Here is a 20,164-nt window from a genome sequence, read left to right as displayed (position 1 = left end):
TCCTAGTGTGGTACGTTTCTGATTTCGTCTCTTCCAGAGATCTCTCCATTGCAGGTCCTTCTTCATTTTTTATTTTATTTTAAGAATTGGCCATCGGAATTATGTTTGGATTGTATTATTTTTCTTTCTCTTAATTTATTCATCCCCCTTTATGTTTATTAATCTCACCCCCCTTCTGTAGTGGTTTAAATTTTTCATTTTCGATCCTCGTGTCCCTTTGTTCATTTACTTTTATTGTTTATTGTTTAATAATAAAGGTTATGGCAGTACATATTTTTTCTGAATATGGCATTGGCTGGCTGTTCCCTATAAATTTTGCAATGAAATGTTCTTACATCTTTTTCTTCTTTCTTCCCTAGATGTAGCTTTGTGGATTTTATTAAAATGTCATGTTTTCATTGTTTTAAAAATTAAAGAAGAAAGGAAATCTATTAAAACCATGCCACTACCCACAAATAATTTATCAACCTAGCCATTTGCTAAGTATCTTTTCAGTCATTCTCAGGCATTAGACTCACAGGGAACCAACAAAAGACACCTCTTCCTGTACTTTCTGGTCTGTTTTATCAGCAATGCCCTGTGACCTACCAGTTCTCTGTGGCCTGTGTGACAGACATGACTCCGTGTGTATGATTGCGGATTGTGGCTGTCTTAGATATTGCTCTACTTCTGTGAAGAGACACCACGACCGTGACAACTCTTATAAAAGAAAGCATCTAATGGGGGGCTGGCTTACAGTTTCAGGGGGTTCAATCATAATCATCATGGCCAGAAGCAGACAGGTATGGTGCTGGGGCAGTAGCTGAGAGCTTTACATCATGATCCATGGGCCAGGGACGGGGGAGACTGGGGCCTGGTATGGGCTTTTGAAACCTCAAAACTCACTTCTAGGGACACAGCTCCTCCAACAAGGTCACACCTCCTAAACCCTCTCAACAGCTCCACACACACACACACCCCGGTGCCTCAGTATTCAAATATATGAACCCACAGGGCAACTAAGCATTCAAATACATGAGCCAATAGGGAAATGGGGGCCATTCTCATTCAAACCACCACAGTGCCCTCTTTTTAGTAGGACATATAGCATTCCACTGTTTGACATTCCCTCATGAACTTGACTTAAACATCTCTTTGTACATATGTGTTGTGTGTGTGTAGGCAAGTGTGCGTGTGCAACAGTATGCACACAGAGGTCAGAGAGCAACCTCAGGTGTCCCTCCCTGCCTTCTATCTTGTTGCTTGTCACCGCGGACACCAGGCGGGCTAGCCTGCAAGCTTCAGGGGATAATCTCTTGTCTGCCTTCTATCTGTCAACTCATCTGCTTTACGTAAGTGCTGGGGATTCAAACTCAGGTCCTCGTGCTTGCACAGTGGGCACTTGACTTGCTGGGCTGTGTGTCCAGCCTGTGACCTTGACCTGTCTCCATATAAGCTCAAGATGGGCCCTACAGGAGTCATGAATGCAGCTTTTGAGGCTGAAGTCCTGGAAGAAAGGGGATCTGGTCAAGAGAAGTCCTGTTCAGCAGGAGTCAAACTCTATCTTGACCTACACACATGGAGATTTGAAGCAGGGGTGACACCATGGAGTCCGCCCCATCTTATACAGGGGGTGAGCTGTTCCTACCTGACAACAGCCTGACTGGGGATGAGTAACACCTTGAGATTAGTGCATGTTGGCTGAGAGGTGTTCTCTGGGGAAAAGGCAGCCTGAACTTAACTAGTCAGCACTCCTAACTGTAGCTCTGTAGCTGGAGGTAGAATGCTGGCCCCTGCTGCTGCTGCTGCTGCTGCTGCTGCTACTACTACTACTACTACTACTACTACTACTACTACTGCAAGTTTCTGCTGGCTCAGCAATTCCTCACTGGAGCAGTTTGTATCCCAGGAAATATTTGGCAATGATACAGACTTTTTAAGCAATTATATTTTCTCTCTCTCTCTCTCTCTCTCTCTCTCTCTCTCTCTCTGTGTGTGTGTGTGTGTGTGGGTGTGTGTGTACATTCCATAGCAGATTAGAGGACAACCACATTAGTCAGTTCTCTCCTTCCACCATGTGGAACCCAGGGATTGAACCCAAGACTCTCAGGCTTGGTAGTTAGCACCTTTACCCTCTGAGCCCTCTCACTGGCCCTGCAGACATTTCGAATCAGCACAGAGCCTTGTACTGGCTATGCAACACCCCACCACTAAGCCCTAATCCACATTCTACCCTTTATTTGAGACAGAATCTGGCCAAGTTTCCCAGTCTAGTCTTGAACTCCTACTTGCAAAACTCCTACATCATCTTCCTAAGCCCCCAGGGTTATAGATCTGCACTCCCAGACCTCACTTAGAGATAGGGCTTGATTGTCATGACTGGAGTTGGCAGAGGCCGTGGGGCGATGCTAGCTCTCCTCCCCACTCTAAGCAAGTGCTCTGCCATTGATCTCTATGACCAGCTCAACTTACCATTTCCATGTGTGTGGCAAGGGGGTGGGGGGCTTGGAACTTTAAAACTCCTTGCAATGGCTCTCCGGCTTTTGTCTGCTCAAATTCTGCATCCCCATATCCCTTGAGTTTCATTCAAGTCTCTCTGGCAACTGCCCTTGATTTGGTTTCTCATGGCTCCAGGTTACTGAGCTATGCAACCAGTTCTTAACCTTGCCCCCACCCCTCCACCTCCCACCCCCACCACCCAGTCATCAACCTTTGACGCAATTACTTTCTCATCCTTGCCCAAACACTCACTTCATTAGCCCCCAGGACATGCTCTCTGGTTTGGCTCTCGTCTTGGTTGGTGAGGTCCACTGTAAACATGGGAAGTCCCAGGCTCAGACCGAGGCTGAGTACCTCATCGTCTCAGCTGGGTTTGCGGTTCTGAATGTCCTACGTGTGCTGATAACTACTGTGTTTTAGTCCCGCTCATCTCTCCAAGTGTCTAACCCCCCTGGCCAAAGGCCTGGCAGCTCCTCTGTCCCTGCTCATCCACTGCCCCTGGCCACCATCCCCGGCCACACACCTACCTCCCCATATCAATGTGTGCCTGACTGCAGGCTCTTGGCTCATCTGCTGCCTTTGCTCTCAGCACTCCTCCATGCTGTCTGCACGCCTGCTCACACACCTCTCTCACATCTTAGAGGGAAGCCAAATGTCCCTCTCTACACGAGGCCTTGTCTGGCCACCCTTTCCAAGATGGCCTCCCACCCCCACCTCACACTTCTTACTCTTACTTCCTGTCTGACCGTCTTCCATGACACTTGGCGCTATTTGAAAGACAGCACACTTAGAGATGGGTTTTGTGTGGTTTCCGTCTTCTGCATGGGAATACAGAAACTCTGAGAACAGGAAGTAGGTCTCTCTCCCTGACTGCCACAGTGCCCAGTACATGGGGCACATGCCATAAGAGTTTATTAACAGGTCCGAATGGGTAGCAGGATAGAAGGCAGTACCTTTCGTAATCATTGCCAAGTAACTAGTTAGTAAGGTTGGTAGGGATGACCAGGAAAGCTGAAGTATCTAGCAGTGTCTTCCTGTTCACCACACTATCTCGTCTATACTGCTTGATGTCTACACGACCATCTGAGATCATCCCACTCACCGGGAAGACAACTGAGGGTTTGGGAAGCCACCCGGGGACTTCCCATGACATCCAGGATGTTCATGGCTTGGGAGGCTCTAATGCATGTGACAGGAGCAGGGACATGGGGATGAAGGAGCGGGAATCCAGATTTTGAAGGAATGCAGGTAACCTGTTGCCTGGACTAGCATCATGTAACCTAGCAACATCCGGCCACTGACCATGGATGCTGGGAGGCAGCCATGTGCTTCATCCACCTGCTGAGCCTTGTCCCCCAGGCCAAGTCTCCCCAGACGTCCTTTGCTAATTAATTTGTGGCCAGTTAGGCAGCAGGAATCACCCCAGAACACTAAGTCCTGCCTGTGCCTGAGATCCATTATATGTCTTCAGGACAATCTTTACCCTCCATGGCCTGTGCCTCCCTCCACCTTCTTTGGGAGTGAAGCCACTGAGCCCCATCCCTGTAGCCCCCGAAAGCCCAGAGAGGCTTCCAGGACTCCTTCCCCCCTCCGAGCACTTCAGGCGCAGCTTAACCAGGCAGTACACTCCTCTTTCCTCGAGAGTTCATAAAAACACGCAAACATAGGCGAGGATGCAAAATATTGAGCGGCAAGGCAGTAAAACACGGCACTGTTTGCTGTGCTCATTGAATATTCATGAGCTGACTGTTTAAATTACAGTTCACAACTGTTGCCGGGGCCTGATGAATAATTTAAACAAGGGTGGCCAAAGAGATTTCAACACTGCATTAGCAGACTGCTCAGGATCAGCCACAGAGAATTTATAATTAGCTCAGAGTACCCGGTAATAAATTCTTTGGAAAGATGGTTTTAATTAGCGCATGTGCTAATTTAGAACGTAGACTGTTTGGTGCGAAGGTGGAGGGGATTAGATTGCTCTGGCCTTTCCCTGGGCTTCCCTGTCATGTTAGGGTCTCACCTCTGCCAGGGAGCACTGAGGAGAGCAGGGCCCACCCTGAGCCCACCACCAAACTCTGAAGACCCACTCCTTGACCCTCTCCTGCTCCAGCATCCCGCATCCTAACTCAGACGTCTCTGTCAGGGACCACCAGCACATGCAGCTGCCTTTAAACTGGCCTCCTGCCTCAGTATCTGCTGCTCCCGTCCTGCTCATGGGTTAGCCAATGCTAACCTTCCTAAGTACAGATCTGGTTCCTTCTCTGCCCTTACTTGAGGGAATCCAGAGATAGGAAGTCAGAGGATACTGCTGGCTGATGTGGTGTAGTGGGTAGGTATTTGGGGCGAGTGGGGCAGCCGTGGCAGATAGGTGACGGTAAGGAGCGTTCACCGAGGGACTGCCAGGGAGAAGGAAGTCAAGGCTGGAATCCAGCTGTGACGTCCTCATAGCTCAGCACACATGCGTCCACTCCAATGAAGGTGTGGTGACACTTGTGACAAGGTGCCTGAAAGGCATGACAGTGTACGTGACGGGGGGGGGGCGGCTCGGGCCCAGGATTAGGTAATAGAGTCAGGGCCTCCCAGAGGCAAGAACATTTGAGCAGAGCACTAAAAACTAAGGAGGAAGCTGGAGAGAAGAGCACTGGCTGCTCTTCCAGAGGACTTGAGTTCAATCCCCGGCACCCACATGGTGACTCACAACCCTCTATAGCTCTAGTCTTTGGAGACCCGATGTCTTATTCTGCGCCCTCTTCTGGCCTCTGTGAGCACTGCACGCATATGGCACACACACATGCAGACACCCATTTGTGGGAAATAATAAAATAACGTTAAAAGATTTTTTTCCAGTTTTTGTGAGACAGGGTTTCTCTGGGTAGCCTTGGATGACCTGTAACTTGTTCTATAGATCAGGCTGGCCTTGAACTCAGAGATCTGCCTGCCTCTTCCTCCTGAGTGCTGGGATTAAAGGCGTACAAATGCTCAAGTTTAGAAACATGTGAAAACATCTAGCGTAGACTGGTCACTTTTGATTATCAGCACCACTACCACCACCTGTGGCCAATGACAGCTTTCTTCTTCCTCAGAACATCCCTGCCCATCAAATCTGCCCTTGGAGCCTCTTGATACCAAATCTTATTTATTAAGCTGAGCACAGGAGGCCCCTGGGCCTTTCTTTGCTCACGTACCTCCCAGGATTCCCTGTTTCTCAGTGACCTACCCCTTTTGACTCTCCCAACTTCATTCCTTCTGTGACCCCAGAGAGCAAGAGGGAGCTCACAGCTCCTATGGCTCTTGAAATGTCTCTGAACATCAATCAAAATGTGTGGACGCACACACACACACACACACACACATGCACACGCGCACACACACGCACATACTCAGACATCTTCTGCTATCACAGAAGTTCTGACATGGCTAGTCACTGTCACTGACTGTTCAGCAGTTCCCTCCCATTTTTCAAAGACACAGAAAGATAAGTCACAACGATTAATCAAAGCCAGACAGGTGACTATGCTGGCTTCCCGTGGTGTAAAAGAGAAGACCCAAACCTTACGGACAACGTTGTAACCACAGGCGAGGAGACGCGGTCAAGCCAGACAACCTACACCAGCCCCTTCTGCGCTCAAGAGTGAGAAGAGCTGATGTAAGGCTCAGACTCAGGATGAGCCTGGCCCTGCCTCACACAGACCACATACAGGTACAGCGGACCTCATATGCCAGAGTGAGGTGCCCTTGCCCATCTGCCATGCCTAAGCCTCAGCAGCATTGGGTCTGGGGTCATTAAAAGGGCTGCCCGAGAATGTAGATGAAAACCCAGATCAGAGAGTCAAGGTCACCATCCCACCTCCCACTTCCCTAGAAGTCGGTCAGATCTGACACCTTCCGGAAGCCCCAGACCAGCCTCATAGCCCCAGACCCGCCACACGGTGCTTCTGCTTTCCCACGGCAGTAACACTACCCTGGTTAGAAACCCTGGTAGCCTCTGGTTTGTCAAATCCATTGCTATGCACCTGACTGACAGATTGGCCACAACCTTCTTCCAGAAACCTCCCTTTCTGCGCCTCTGTGTTATGCACTTCCGGTGTGCCACCCACTCACGCCCCCTTTGTATGTCTCCTCTCTGTATCTCTCCCAGCTGGCTCTCAGACCCTCCTCTCTTGGCAGAGTGTGGGAGGGTCAGCTCAGCTCAGCTCACCACTGTTGCCTGCTCTCAGCGGCCAACAGGTCTACCGGACACTTGCAGTTCCTCAGGACTCAGGTGTGATATTCAGGGCTCACCAGTCCTGCCCTGCTTGGCCATCTAGCTCTTCTTTACCCCGACTCTGCTCCCCCTAACCCCACTGTCCACTACTCAGAGCAGGACCCTGCTGATCTCCTAGTCTGGCCCATTGGGCACTCTACCTTACAACCTTTCGGTGTGTATAGAGCAGGGTGTAGGGTTAACTCCATGAGGCAGGCGTCAACTGTGTGTTACTCTAACTCCCTGATGTCTCCACACGGTGCCTGGTACAGATCGAATGATACGAACAGACACGATGACTGTCCTATAGGCAGCAATGGGGGTGGGACAAGCACTCGGGAGTGACAGATATGAGAAGACAGAAAACCGAGGTCAGTGAGACGGTCTAGGGCACCTCTAGAATACATGCTTGGTTCTCGCTGACCTTCACGCTCTGCTAGGTGCTGGCCAAGAGTCAAGGATCAAAGCAAAGGTCTTAACTAGGTGTAGTTTACGCCAGGACAACGAAAAAAACTAATAAATATTGCACACCCTGTTAGCAGGTGCTTTGGAGAGAAGACAACAGCAGCCTAAGGGGCTAGGAGTTTCTGTCCGCTCTTCAGTGTGCATTGGGGACCCAGGCTGCAACGCAGTGTTGCTTGGCCAGGAAAAGCCTCCTGGGGGACTTGAGGCTTGAACCGGGTCTCCCAGTTGTGAGGAAGTAAGCAGGCTGAGCACTCCTCTCTCTGAGGAAGAGCAGTGCAGACTGGGGCTTAACATGCTGTCCACACCCAGCGTGAGTGACTTCGGAAGTGGCTGTTCTGTATTCTAAACTTTCCTGTTGCTTTAGCTCCCGCAGTCCAGTTACAACAACCAAAAATGTCAACAAATTCCCGCAGGGCCAAAAATGTACCTAATTCTACACTGGTCCAGAAACAAGAGACCACTCGAATATTTAAGGGGGGAGTGAATCGGGGGTGGGGGCTGTTGTGGGGAAACGAGTGGGAGGAGAGCAGGAGGAATGAGACCAGAGAGGTACGAGGCTTTGGGTGTAAGGCTGTGGTGGGAACTGTAGCTTAGGGAGGACTTTGGTTCTTGGTTGCGATCAAGTAGAGAGCTAGCGCAGGCTCTGTACTGAGGAGGCCTGCTACCCAGAGACGGAAGTCAAGGATCAGGCAGGCCCCCATTCCACCCTCAACAGAAACCTCCCGCCCCAGCGGAGGCCGCCAAGCAGCTCAGCTGCCTGTTTGCAAACCTTTCTTCAAAGACAAAAACAGCCCTGAAGGGGACAAATGGCTTTCGATTCACAACCTCCCTGCTGGGCCTTCATATTCATAACAAGATGATCCGTCTAACTGGGAATGGGCTGTTGCATTAAAGGATAAATTAGTGAGACTCTTAACTCAATAATTAAAACTGCGATGGCGCTTGGCCTGCAGGGATAATGTACTATTATTATAGTCGTTTGTTTCAATTAAATGCTTGCTGGTTTTACAATAGCAGCTGGGCACCTGTGCACCCGAGTAATAACTCTGAACAAGACATCTACATTTCAGGAGGAATTTGTCAGCCTGCAAAGGATCTCCCGCCAAGCATGAAAGTTTATTAGAAATACTTGCCAACGAGGCTTGCCAGCAAGGGGCAGGCACTGGGGGAGGCTTGCTATTGGCTCTCTCTTTTCTCTGGCACGAGGGCTCTGTGTGTGTGTGTGTGTGTGTGTGTGTGTGTGTGTGTGTGTGTGTGTGTGTGTGTAAAAGGAGGCTAATTTTCAAACATTTTGGCCTCTTAAGCCTATGGATATTTCAGAGAGCGGAACGCACGTGGGAAAGGTGATGTGGGTGACTTAGGACTTTTTAATTGTGACATCCCATAGCAGTGATTCCAAGGATGACAGACTACAAGGCTGACCCAGCCCAATCTATCAACATCAAAGCATGCTGGGTACCTGTGAGGATGTCACTTACCCAGCAAAAGTGTCCTCGTAGATGTGGTTAAGCAGAGGAGACCTTGGCTGGAGGGGGCTGTGGGCAGTCAGACCTGCCGGGGAAACGGACTCATTGAGGAGACACGACCTTTAAACCCCACTCGGCTTTGCATAAGCACCCATGGGAAAAGAGGTAGCCTCGGGATAGGGCAGCCATCAGCAGAGGCAGTTCCAGAGTGAGCTGTTAGAAGCCAGCATGCTCGGCAACAGGGAAACAGAGTATTAAGGTTCTGAAGTAGCCTTGGCCACATGCCAGAGCATTCCCTACCAGGGCCACCCACGTTCTGTTTCCAAGAGAGGCTGTAGCTTGAGGTCAGAGCTAGAACCCCAGCCCTGGCCAGGGCAAGGCTCAGCTCACGAGAGTTTGTAGCAGGTCTTTGCTCTGATATGAGGAGCAGGAGGGGATTACAGCTAAAGACACAGGCCTAGGAGCTACCCAGACCTTGATGTGACTCTTAGCACTAAGTGACCTTGAACAGTGACTGTCCATTCTATGCCTGCATTGCCACATCTGTAGAGTACAAGACAGAGCAGACTCGCCTTCTGGGACAGGGTGAGAATTCAGTATGAGGAGCAGGCTGCTGCCTGTCAAGTGGGACTGCCAAGTGTACCTCTGTTATTTTTATCAATGGTATTCAATTAATAGGGAGGTTGGCACTATATAGCCATGTGCTGAAGGCCTCCAAGTCTTCTTATTGACACACAGCCCCAGACAGTCATTTGCCTGTCACCTGTAGCTGCCTTTCTGCTACAGCAGCTCAGTTAGACGGTTACAACAAACAGATTCTTTCTGCCCTCCAAAGCCAAAATATGTAATATCTGACCATTCACAGGAATTCGCTGGGTCCTGGTACAAACCAATGTGATAACTGTTTGTGAAGCACCAGCCCTGGGCCGGACTTCATACTGTCATGTGTATCATGAGAGAAGTCTCCCTCCTGGCTACTCTCCCTCACTTCCAGAGCCTTGTTCCAACTCACAACATGAGCGAGTTCATGGGAGAGGAAGAGGGGAAACTTCTGGATGGGATACTTATATGATTCACTCTGTAGAGCGTTACCTTGTTTGGATTCACACAGCTCCCTGCCCCAAAGGGCAGGCTCAATGTCACCCTGTCTCCCTGACAGAGCTGCTGGGGTCTATGTGGGCACGGAGGATCCCAGGCAACAGACAGGTGGAGTTCTGACTTGCCTCTTTCCTAGTGGTGGGATTCTGAGATAGTTGTCGCCTGAGCACAGGCTCCACCACCCCAAGTTTCAGGGGCTTCAGAGTAAGTTGGGAGGAGAATGTGTGTCCATCAGAGAGTTATTCACAAGTTCCCAACATAGCCCCCTCTGTGCCTAGTTCCTGCACGTAGATGGCTCACATGTGCCCACGCATGCGCAATGGGACGGCAAACATAGCGAGGGCTTGCTAGTATAATGCTACTGTGACCGATCTCTCTAGATAAAGGTGCTAATGTCCCATTGCTACCGGAGACCATCAAGGAATTATAAAATAAAAATGCTGGCCAGTGGCTTCTAGCCCCATTTTGGTTTCCAATGTGGCTCTGAATCTAAGGAACTTCAGAACCCACTGGCACCCAGGAAACGGCTTGCGTGACAGAATTTAACAGAAAGGAGCGTCTGTAGCTTATGTGGGGGGGAAAAAGGACAGCTCGGTCCCTTGTTCTCCTCTGAGGAGAGGCCGGATGGGATTCAGTTCTGCGGATTGGCAGAAGCTGAGAAGAGGTGTGATTTCTCACTGTCGCTAGCAGGGGTGCTCCCAGCACCAAGCACACTCCCTGGAGACTGCAGCTGGTCATGTGTGAAAAGCTCTCTACAACCCTGAGATCTATTAAGTCTATGTTTGTGAGGCTGCCGCCTCCCTCCTGCTACTCTGCCTGGGCCTGCTGGAGAGGGTGCAGGTGTGGCTACAGGCTGGCCATATGTTTGCATGTGGGAGCAGAAGGGGACCTCATGCTCTGGCTAGCATCTCTTCAGCAAGGTTGTGCCAGCCAGGCCCTCACCCTGATAAACGGCTCCCCACAGTGAGCCACCAAGGGCCCAGAGCAGGATCTGGGAGAGGGGCAGCTGAGGACTGGGGACTGGGCCATAAGTGGAGTTCTGGGAGGTCCATGTCAGAGGAAAGCTCTTATCCAGAGAGAAGCTCTCATGACTCCAGAGAGTTCTGCATCAGTCAAGCCACAGTGGGGTCTGCTGCTGGACAGGTGTGGGCGTTGCTGGGCAGTTCCTATATAGCCAGTGGCACCTCTCTAAATAAGGAGACAGGTGCCAGTGTCCTCAACACGAGAGACAGGGACATTGGCATGAGACAGGGGCTCAGGCCTGACCATACAAAGCCTCTGACACCAGGTAGTCTCCAGCAGCTGGCCTCTAATTGGGGCATCTTTTTCACTTTGGGGAGTTAGGACTGAGTTCATGAAGTGCCCTAGAAAGTCTAGGATGCTTGGTGGCCATGCTCATGTCTTACTGGTTTGTAGCTACATATTGTCCCTGTACAAAGTCCCATGCCCCTGACCGACTGTGAGGACTTCAGGACTGTCTTCCCTAATGTTGAGCACTGAAACCATGCCAACTGAGAAGCCCCGAAAGGCCCGCCAGTGGTTTGCAGAGGAAGCCGTGGGCAGTGCACAAGCCAGCTCTGGGGTGAGTCGGACAGCTTCCCAGACGTGCTGTTTGCTGTGCACCACACACAGACTTTTTAGGAACGCCAGGGAAACCTCTGGATGGTTATGACCATCTCTAGGTGGCACATAGTCGGTGACGGGCAGGGGTATATGGTAAGCCGAGGTACCTGGTGGGCCCATGCCAAGATGCTCCCCGAGAAATCACACCATGCGACAGACCTGATATAAGGGAGGTTTATTTGGGGGATGAGAGACGAATAAGGACCTGGGGAAGGGGTGAGGTAGACAGACTGGAGCAGAGCCAGGAGGGCAGAGAAGGGAGACAGAGGAGGACAGCTGGGAACACTTGGGAACAGAGGAAGAGAGAGGGGGAGGAAGAGAAAGAGAGAGAAGGGAGGACAGAGGGAGGGGGAAGGGGGGAGAAAGAGAGAGGAGGAGGGAGTAGTAAGCAGCCTTTTTGTGCGCTACTCTATGCCCCACCTGGCGGCAGGCAGTGGCGGCAGGCGATGACCTAAGCTGTTGCTAGGTCCCTGGGAGGAGCCTAGTGGCATCACATGTAAGCTAACAGGTTGCCTTCGGAGGACCCCATTGGGTCCTCCCCGTGGGAGTCAGGGGGAGCCTTTCTAACAAACTGTCCACGTGACAGGAAGTTTCCGAATCAGGAGAGGGTGCTCAGGTAAGTAAGTGACACTTGCATTTAAAGACCAGATCAGCTTCAGACTCTGAGACCAACACAGAAATGATCGATACACGAAGGCTAACGGCTCGGGGCAGGGGCAGGGGCAGGGGCAGGGGCGGGTGGGGGTGAGGAGTGTTCTTCTGAACTCCAAACTCAACATACCGGATGAGAAAGCTTAATGGTCTAGCACGCGTTTTATTGGTGGGGGGAGGGGGATGAGGGGGAGTTTCAGAAAAAATCAAAGCAACAAATAAATAGTGGTAGAAAGTGTCACTCATGTGAAGAAGCAGAAAATGCCCTGCTCAAAAGAATCTATGAAGTATCAGTGACATAAGAACCTTTACGCCATGGGTATAGATCATGGGTCATTTTTTCTTTTCTAATCTCAAAGAACCTTTAAAGTTTAAAAAGTCATTATTGAGGCTGGGTGATGGCTCAGCTGGTGCAGTATTTGCCTTGCAAGCACAAGGACCTGATTTCCAACCCCGGAGCCAATAGTTTTTAAAAAAAAGAAAAAGGCTAGAGTGTGGTAGTGATATGTGCTTACGATCCCAGTGCAGGGGAGGGGAGACAGAGACAGGTGAATCTTGGCTAACTTAGCCCCTCTATAAAAGATGGACAGCATCTGAGACGTGACCCCTAAAGTTGCCCTCTAGTCAGTCTCTCTCTCTCTCTCTCTCTCTCTCTCTCTCTCTCTATATATATATATATATATATATATATATGTATATATATATGTATATGTATATATCCCCCACATGCACATATACATGCACGCACACGGATACATACACATATGCACATGCATGTACACCAAGCTGTTACTTACTGTCAGATTATCAGACAATTTAGATCTATCATGGAGAGCACGAGGCAAATGAAAACTTGTTTGCATCTTCGTTTTGAGGCAGGGTCTCATTGTGGAGCCCTAGCTGGCTTGGAACTCTCGAGAAGACCAGACTGGCTTCAGACGTTGAGATCGGCCTGCTTCTGCTTCCCAGGTGCTCAGGTTAAAGGTGTGTGCCACCAAGCCTGGTGCACAGAACAGTTCTAAAACAACAGTAAAGGGCAGAAGGTCCTGGCCTATACATCCTGGGTGACTTGTGGGAAGGAGAGGCGTGTGAGAGATTTTGCAACGTGCAAGAATGGCCAAGAGTGCTTTATGTATCCAGGGACAGGCAAGGGGTGTTTGGGAAGGAGGAGATAGAGGCTGATCCCGTCTGTGGCTTCCGTAGCTACAGAAATGATGAGGCCATGTGCTGTTTTGGTAAAATCAGGGCAAGATTTGGGGAGAAATGAGGCTTGTTTATTTCCTATGGTCTTATGTGTTTCTGGGAAGGGGGTGCCAATCAGGTGGCTGCGTGGAGTCTGGAGTTAGCCTGGAGATGGGGGGTCCTGTCTTTGGCATCATCTCATGTGAAATCCCATGCGATCCAATTAAACCATGGAGACGCCAGCCACTCCTGCATCCCAGACTCCCCGGAACACGTCCCGCGTGAGTTGCGTATTCTGCTTTGACAAGCCTCTGTGATCACCCTTCTGTATCAGCTCTGCTTTTGACAAGATAAACGCTACCAGAGCCAGTTCAGCGCCCCCTCACCTCTCTCAGAAATCACCTCCACTCCATTGCCTTCATTCTCCCACGCTTAGCACGTCAGAGCAGTGCCACACGTTTACATGTGGACTTAAGGGTCCAGGGCTGCCCATGCCCTTCATCCACCCACACTGGGGAGTGAGGCCCTCGCTCGTCATTCACTCTGACTTGACAAGAATTCCTTTATCTGAATAAGCCATTTTCACTTTCCTCAGCCTGGTAAGCCCTTAAAATAGTTCCAGTGGTTCTGGAGTTTAAAATTCTGTTTCATCGTTGCTGAACAATTTTCTGAAAGTAACACAACGACCCTCGTACAAGTATAACACGCAAACGTACTAAAACCACACTTAGCTGGTCATTAATGAGGAAGCCGGTAAGCTATGACACTCAGTTCAGAGGAGAATCTGAAAAAATAGACACACACTTAAAACAGAGATGCTGGAATAAGTTAACTAAGACTAGAAAACTAGTTGATGTCATAGAGCAATTGAATTTGATGATTAGAGTTATCTTTTCTATAGTATAGGACCCATTACATCTCTACCAGGAAATTTTATTTGTGTTTTGATGGGTAAGAATCAGTTGTTGTCCACTTGACCCTCATCCACTGTTGGTATTACAGTTTGGATCTTAAAAAATCTTTCAAAGTCCCTTTTCAAAGAAAAATGGATAGCCAAATGTGGCATGTTCATACAATGGAATATTATTCAGCCTTAAAAAGGGAAAGAAGGGGGCTGCAGAGATGGCTCAGTGGTTAAGAGCACTGCTCTTCCAGAGGTCCTGAGTTCAAATCCCAGCAACCACATGGTGGCTCACAACCATCTGTAATGAGATCTGATGCCCTCTTCTGGTGTGTCTGAAGACAGCTACAATGTACTTATATATGATAAATAAATAAATCTTTTAAAAAGGGGGGAATTCTGACTCAAGCTACAATGTGCATAAATCTTGAGGTCATTATATTAAGTATGATGAGACAGTCACAAAGGCAGACTTTTATGGTATGATTCCTTTTATCCCAGATACTTAGGTAGAGTAAAATCAACAGGGGATGAGGAAATGGTTCTGTTGGTAAGTTTCCGCTGCACAAGCTCGAGGACCTGAGTTCAAATCCCTAGTCACAAGCCGGTGTGTCTGTGAATAGCAGAGACAGGCTAATCACTGAGGCTTGCTGTCAGTCCACCTAGCTCCAGATGCAATGAGCAACACCATCTCAAGAAAATGTGTGGTGAGCAGTAGATCAGGATGCCCAATGCTCTCCTCTGGCCTTGAGGCCCAAGCATCCACACACACATGTGTACTTACATCCTGCACACACAGACACCACATACAAACAATGAAGAACGGTGGTTTCCAGGGACTTGGTCCAGACAGGAATAGGAAGCTAATATTTAATAATTTAATATAGGCAGAGAGAGTAAAGATACTTCTGCAGATGAATGGTAGTGATGGAGGCATGGCGTGTATATATAACACTGAGATGTATACATAAAAATGGTTTTGCAGGAGGGGGAGGGGAGGGGAGGGGGCTTATGGACAGGAAACTGGGAAGGGGAATAACATTTGAGATGTAAATAAAGAAATATATCTAATAAAAATTTTAAAAAATGGTTTTGCATTTGTGCAGGGAGTTGGCTCAGATGATAAAGTCACCTGTAGAGAAATCCTAGCAACCTGAGCTTGACCCCCAGGACCCACACAAAGGTTGAAAAAGAGAACTGACCTCACAAAACTGTCTTTGATCTCCACATGCACACTATGGTATAGGCAGGTACTCACAGCCTACATAAACACAACAATAGGAAAATTGCTACGAGAAACATTTATTTATTTTACCACAATACAATCTTTAATGATTTCAGAAAGAATCCGTTGCAATAACTCTTTTCCCCTCAAAGCTGCAGAATTAGAATAGCCTTGTCAAATTCAGAAGGGACATTCAGATTGAATCAGGTAAGCTCAGAGGTCCAGAGGGCAGCACACAGCAGAACATGAGAGGGACGTTCCTTTGTCTTTGGCAAAGTCTTTCACAGTTTTTCCTGCAGTGTACGTGTCCTCCTGTGGGAGAGTGAGGAGTGCCAGGTTCCAGGAGCGCACTGTGAGGTGCTGGGAGTCACGTGCTCATTTACCAAGGATTGGATGCCGTGGTTTTGTCTCAGGTTTGGGTTTGTTTCTGAGAGAGCTTCTAGCCCAGGCTGAGGATGACCTTGAGCTTCTGATCCTCCTGTCACTGCCTCCTGAGTGCTGGGGTAACAGACAAGCACATGAAATCCAGTTTAGGAGGTGCTGGGGATCGAACCCAGGACATTGTGCCACGTCTCATCCTTTCTAAGAGCGGAACTTTGCTGCTGTCCACGCCCACTAGTCCATACCCAGGTGGCCTAACTGACTTATGGATGGCATTCTGCCTCACCAGCGATCAGACTTGAATGTTTCCCACATAAGACATTTACAACATCATCATCACCATCATCATCATCACCACCACCATCATCATCATCACCACCATCATCACCACCATCATCATCACCATCACCACCACCACCACTACCATCATCATCATCATCATCATCATCATCATCATCGTCATCAAGTTCCTTTAATTTATCAAATATCAGCAAGATAATAACTTACAAAGTCAGGGATATGGGGTTGAAAATTTCTGCTGTCAGGTAGCTGAGAAGAAAGATATAGCACGCCTTAACAAGAGACAACCAGTTTGCACTGGAGGAAACCATGCCGATATCGTGTTTAAAACTTGAAAGCTAGGCAGGCATGCTGGTGCACACCTATAATTCAGGAGGCTGAGGAGGGGGCAGAGAGAGTTCAAAGTCACCTGGACTGTACAGTAAGACCCTGCCTAAAAGAAAAACACAAACAAAAAAAAATCCACAAAGAAGAAATGCCATGTGCGTACTGTAGGTAGAAAGGGGCAAGGCTTAGAGACTTAAAACTTCGTCACACTTTAAGGAAGTTAGCTTGCTAAGCCTACATTTCGGGTTCCTGATTAGTGTGCTAACGAGGATCCCAGTGTATTGAGAATGGGGTTGTGGACCAGCATTCTCCCATTCGCTGTTTGCATGACGTGCATCTGAAACCATGCGGGATGAGAACAAAACCACATGGAAACCATGACAACGGCAGATAGAGCAGCGTGGAAGGCAGCGACAGTCACCAGAGAAAAGATGCTTTCATGAGTAAGGAGCAGCCTTCATGAACACAGAGCATTCTGGGATGTCTAGGCACTGAACGATTTCACCAGGCGTACCTGAAGAAAACCCGTTCACGCCAGTGCTCTGGAGAACTGGTGGGGACACAGCAGGGAGGGAGGGAGAGAGGGAGGGCTTTGCCTCAGTTTTCTCAGCCTCACAGCTGATGTCAAAACTGTCCGTTCAATACACACAGTGAACATTATTTCAATTCGTTTTTTTTTTTCCAGTGCTAGGACTTGAACCCAGGACCTCACGCATCCAGGTCCAGCACGCTACCCTGAGCTATACGCTCCACCCCAGGTCCACATTATTTACACAAAAACTTTTGCAAAACGTGGTTCTGTCCTGAGGGAAGCCATGGCCTGTCCCAAACAAAATTCTAGGATTCACGTTCCCCGACCACAATAACAATAGACACATTCCATTAAAACTCTCTTGCGAACAGCCTGAGAGTAGAAGACAGAGTCCAGTCATCAGTTTTGAGAGACATGCCCAGAGCGTAGCTGAGATTTTCCTCAAGGAAAGCATCCCCCGTGGAGAGCAGAGCTGGTCAACCTCAGCTCACAGAAGTCTTTGTTTTGGAGGCGAGGATGGAAGGCAGCTTCCCACTTACTGAGGAGTTCAGCAGCTTCCTTTGCCAATATCTCCCGGAGACAGGGGCATGCTCCCAGTGGTGAGACAGAAAATGTCTTTGTTAGACACCTCCAGAGTTCTCTCCTGGCGAAGTGGCTCCCGTCTGAACCCTTGACCTAGATCTGGATGGTTTTGTACCAAACAAGGCAAACATGCGATAAATTGCTTAATTTGAAAACGCTGCATCAAAAACAACCCGTGACACACGAAGTGACTTATGGGACAGGAGGTCTGGGTCCGGGAAGGATCGGGGAAGCTGCTGGATTGAATTTTTAACAGAAGAACTGCCTTTCCAGCCCCCACAGGCACTGGACACACATGATGCAGAGATATACATGAAGGTAGTGTATCCATACACACAAAGTTTTAAAAACCTTGAAATAATAGCAGTAAGCACAGGGGGGGAAGTGGAGAGATGGCTCGGCAGATAAGAGCCCCCTCCTTCAAGGGTTGACCTCTGACCTCCATAGGTAAACATATATGCACACCTACATACCCACCATATGTTCATACGTACAAAGATGATTTTTTTAAATATACTAAATGTTCTTTTTTTTTTTTTGCTTTTTTTAAAAACGATTTATTTATTTCATGTATTTGTGCGTTCTATAGCTGTCTTCAGACACACCAGAAGAGGGCATCGGATCCCATTACAGGTGGTTGTGAGCCACCATGTGGTTGCAGGGTGGGAATTGAACTCAGGACCTCTGGAAGAGCAGTCAGTGCTCTTAACCTCTGAGCCATCTCTCCAGCCCACAAAGATGTTTTTAATCATGGTTTCGTTGTGGAAAACAAAGATTTAATATTTTTCCCGCCGTCTTCCTCAGCGTTTAGTACATCTTTGTGTTCCAGTGGGTTTGTTTTATTTTTTAAGAGTGTTTGATATTTTTTTGACTTGGTATTTGAGTTGCTGAAGTGTTTCATAAGAGGTTGTTCAGTGAATTTTGGCTTGGGGTCAGGACAGGATTTCCAACCGTGTCTGAAATGGCGCTAAGCGTGCTTCTGCCAGTCTGAGGTATGAACTGATGCCAGGCCGAGTTTCAGCATCGACGATTATGGGACTCCAAATATGGATCAGCTCTGAGAAGTGTTGAAGATGCTCCCCATCCTGCATCCCAGAGTTCAGCCAAGATTTAATTCCTCGCGCCAACGTAAAGAAGCACATCCACTTTGCGAGTGTGTATGCACAGTTGCCCGCGTCTTAATGTGTACCGAAGACGGGTTTCCAAATAACGTCCCTTACCGTTTCTCACAGTGTTTGGCTCGCCTGCCTGTTTTATTCTGCTATCTACCCTGAGCCATGTTAAAGTTTCTTGGGGTTGGATTTAGCTCAGTGGTAGGCGTTTGCCTAGCAGGCGCAAGGCCCTGGGTTCGGTCCCCAGCTCCGGAAAAAAAAAAAAAAAGAATCCTTTTTTTTTTTTTTTTTTTTTTTTTTTTTTTTTTTTCTTTTTTTTTTTTGTTGTTTGTTTTTTTTTTGGTTTTTTTTCCGGAGCTGGGGACCGAACCCAGGGCCTTGTGCTTCCTAGGCAAACGCTCTACCACTGAGCTAAATCCCCAACCCCAGGTCACGAGTTTTGAAAGCCATGGCTGGTCAAGCTCGTGAGAGGTTAGAGAGCGGAAATTGAGAAGAGCATCTGAAGAATGTGACCAAGGCTAGTCAGGAACCGGTCCCTACTGCATCGTGGTCACAGCCCGCCAAAGCGCATTTGGGAGGGCTTTGGAACAGGTAAAGATGTGATGATATTTGGGTTCCAAAGAAAGCCTTAACAAATTCTCAGAAGTACACAGCATGGATGTTCACCATTTCTGTGACTAGAAATTCAAAACGAATCAAAGAGACTCAAAATTAGCTGCTTCAAAAATCACTGGAGTCCTCTTTAAAACTCTTTCGTCAAAGGAAAAAAGGTCAAAGAATGAAATACCTACGTACGAGAGAGATCAGGAACAAGGCTTACAGAATATCCTTGGGGGCTGCAGAGAGGACTCCACAGTTAAGCTGCGTTCAGCTCCCAGCTCTCACATGGTGGCTCACGACCATCCACGACTCCAGTCCCAGAGAATCTGATGCCTTCTTCTGGCCTCTGAGGGCACCGGGCACGCAAGTGGTGCACAGCCATGCATGCAGGCAAAATACCCATACACATAAAATAAGTCAAAAATCAAAATTCTTACAAGGAAAACATCTAGGGGAAACACCCGGGAAATTTTTAGCATTGAAATATTATTTTTAATTGTAGGGGACTGTGTGTGAAGGCACCCATGCATAGTGAGTAAATTTTGAAATATAATTCAAAATTGAGGGAGAATCAACAATAATCTTTACAAGCAGGAGGAGGGGTTAAGGAAGATGGAATTCGATATTAAATTGTAGAGAGCAGAGAAGCGATCGATTTGAGGGCTCGTTTGTTTGTTTGTGACAGAATCTCACCAGTTGCTTAGGCTGTCCTGGGATTACGAGCACGAGCTGCCATGTCTAGCGAGAGCTGACTCTTCTAAAGAGAAGTCTTAAAACCCCATAAAGTAAAAAGTCCATTTGCTGCTTAATGAAGAAACGGCTGAGGCCGTGCAGGCCTTTACCATTGGAAATCAGACAGAGCAAGTAATAAATGCTAAGGGAATAAAAATAATTCTAAGAATGTTCACAGAGGCCTCAATGAAACGTGCATTTATACTGTGTTTTGGTCACGAGTTCACACTGTTCTAATTCCGTGTGAGAATGCTCCGGTGTGGAAA

The 20,164-nt window shown here is 48.3% G+C and overlaps 1 protein-coding gene across 4 annotated transcripts in view; it reads left to right on the top strand.

Moving 5' to 3' along the window:
* Positions 1-20,164, top strand: part of Tox2 (TOX high mobility group box family member 2) — a 123,952-nt gene that overhangs the window by 91,833 nt on the left and 11,955 nt on the right. The window lies entirely within an intron of this gene.

Source organism: Rattus rattus, chromosome 5 (genome assembly GCF_011064425.1).
Source record: "Rattus rattus isolate New Zealand chromosome 5, Rrattus_CSIRO_v1, whole genome shotgun sequence".
Classification (NCBI taxonomy): domain Eukaryota; kingdom Metazoa; phylum Chordata; class Mammalia; order Rodentia; family Muridae; genus Rattus; species Rattus rattus.
Note: the sequence above shows the minus strand (reverse complement) of the source record. Positions and strands in the feature narration are given on the sequence as shown.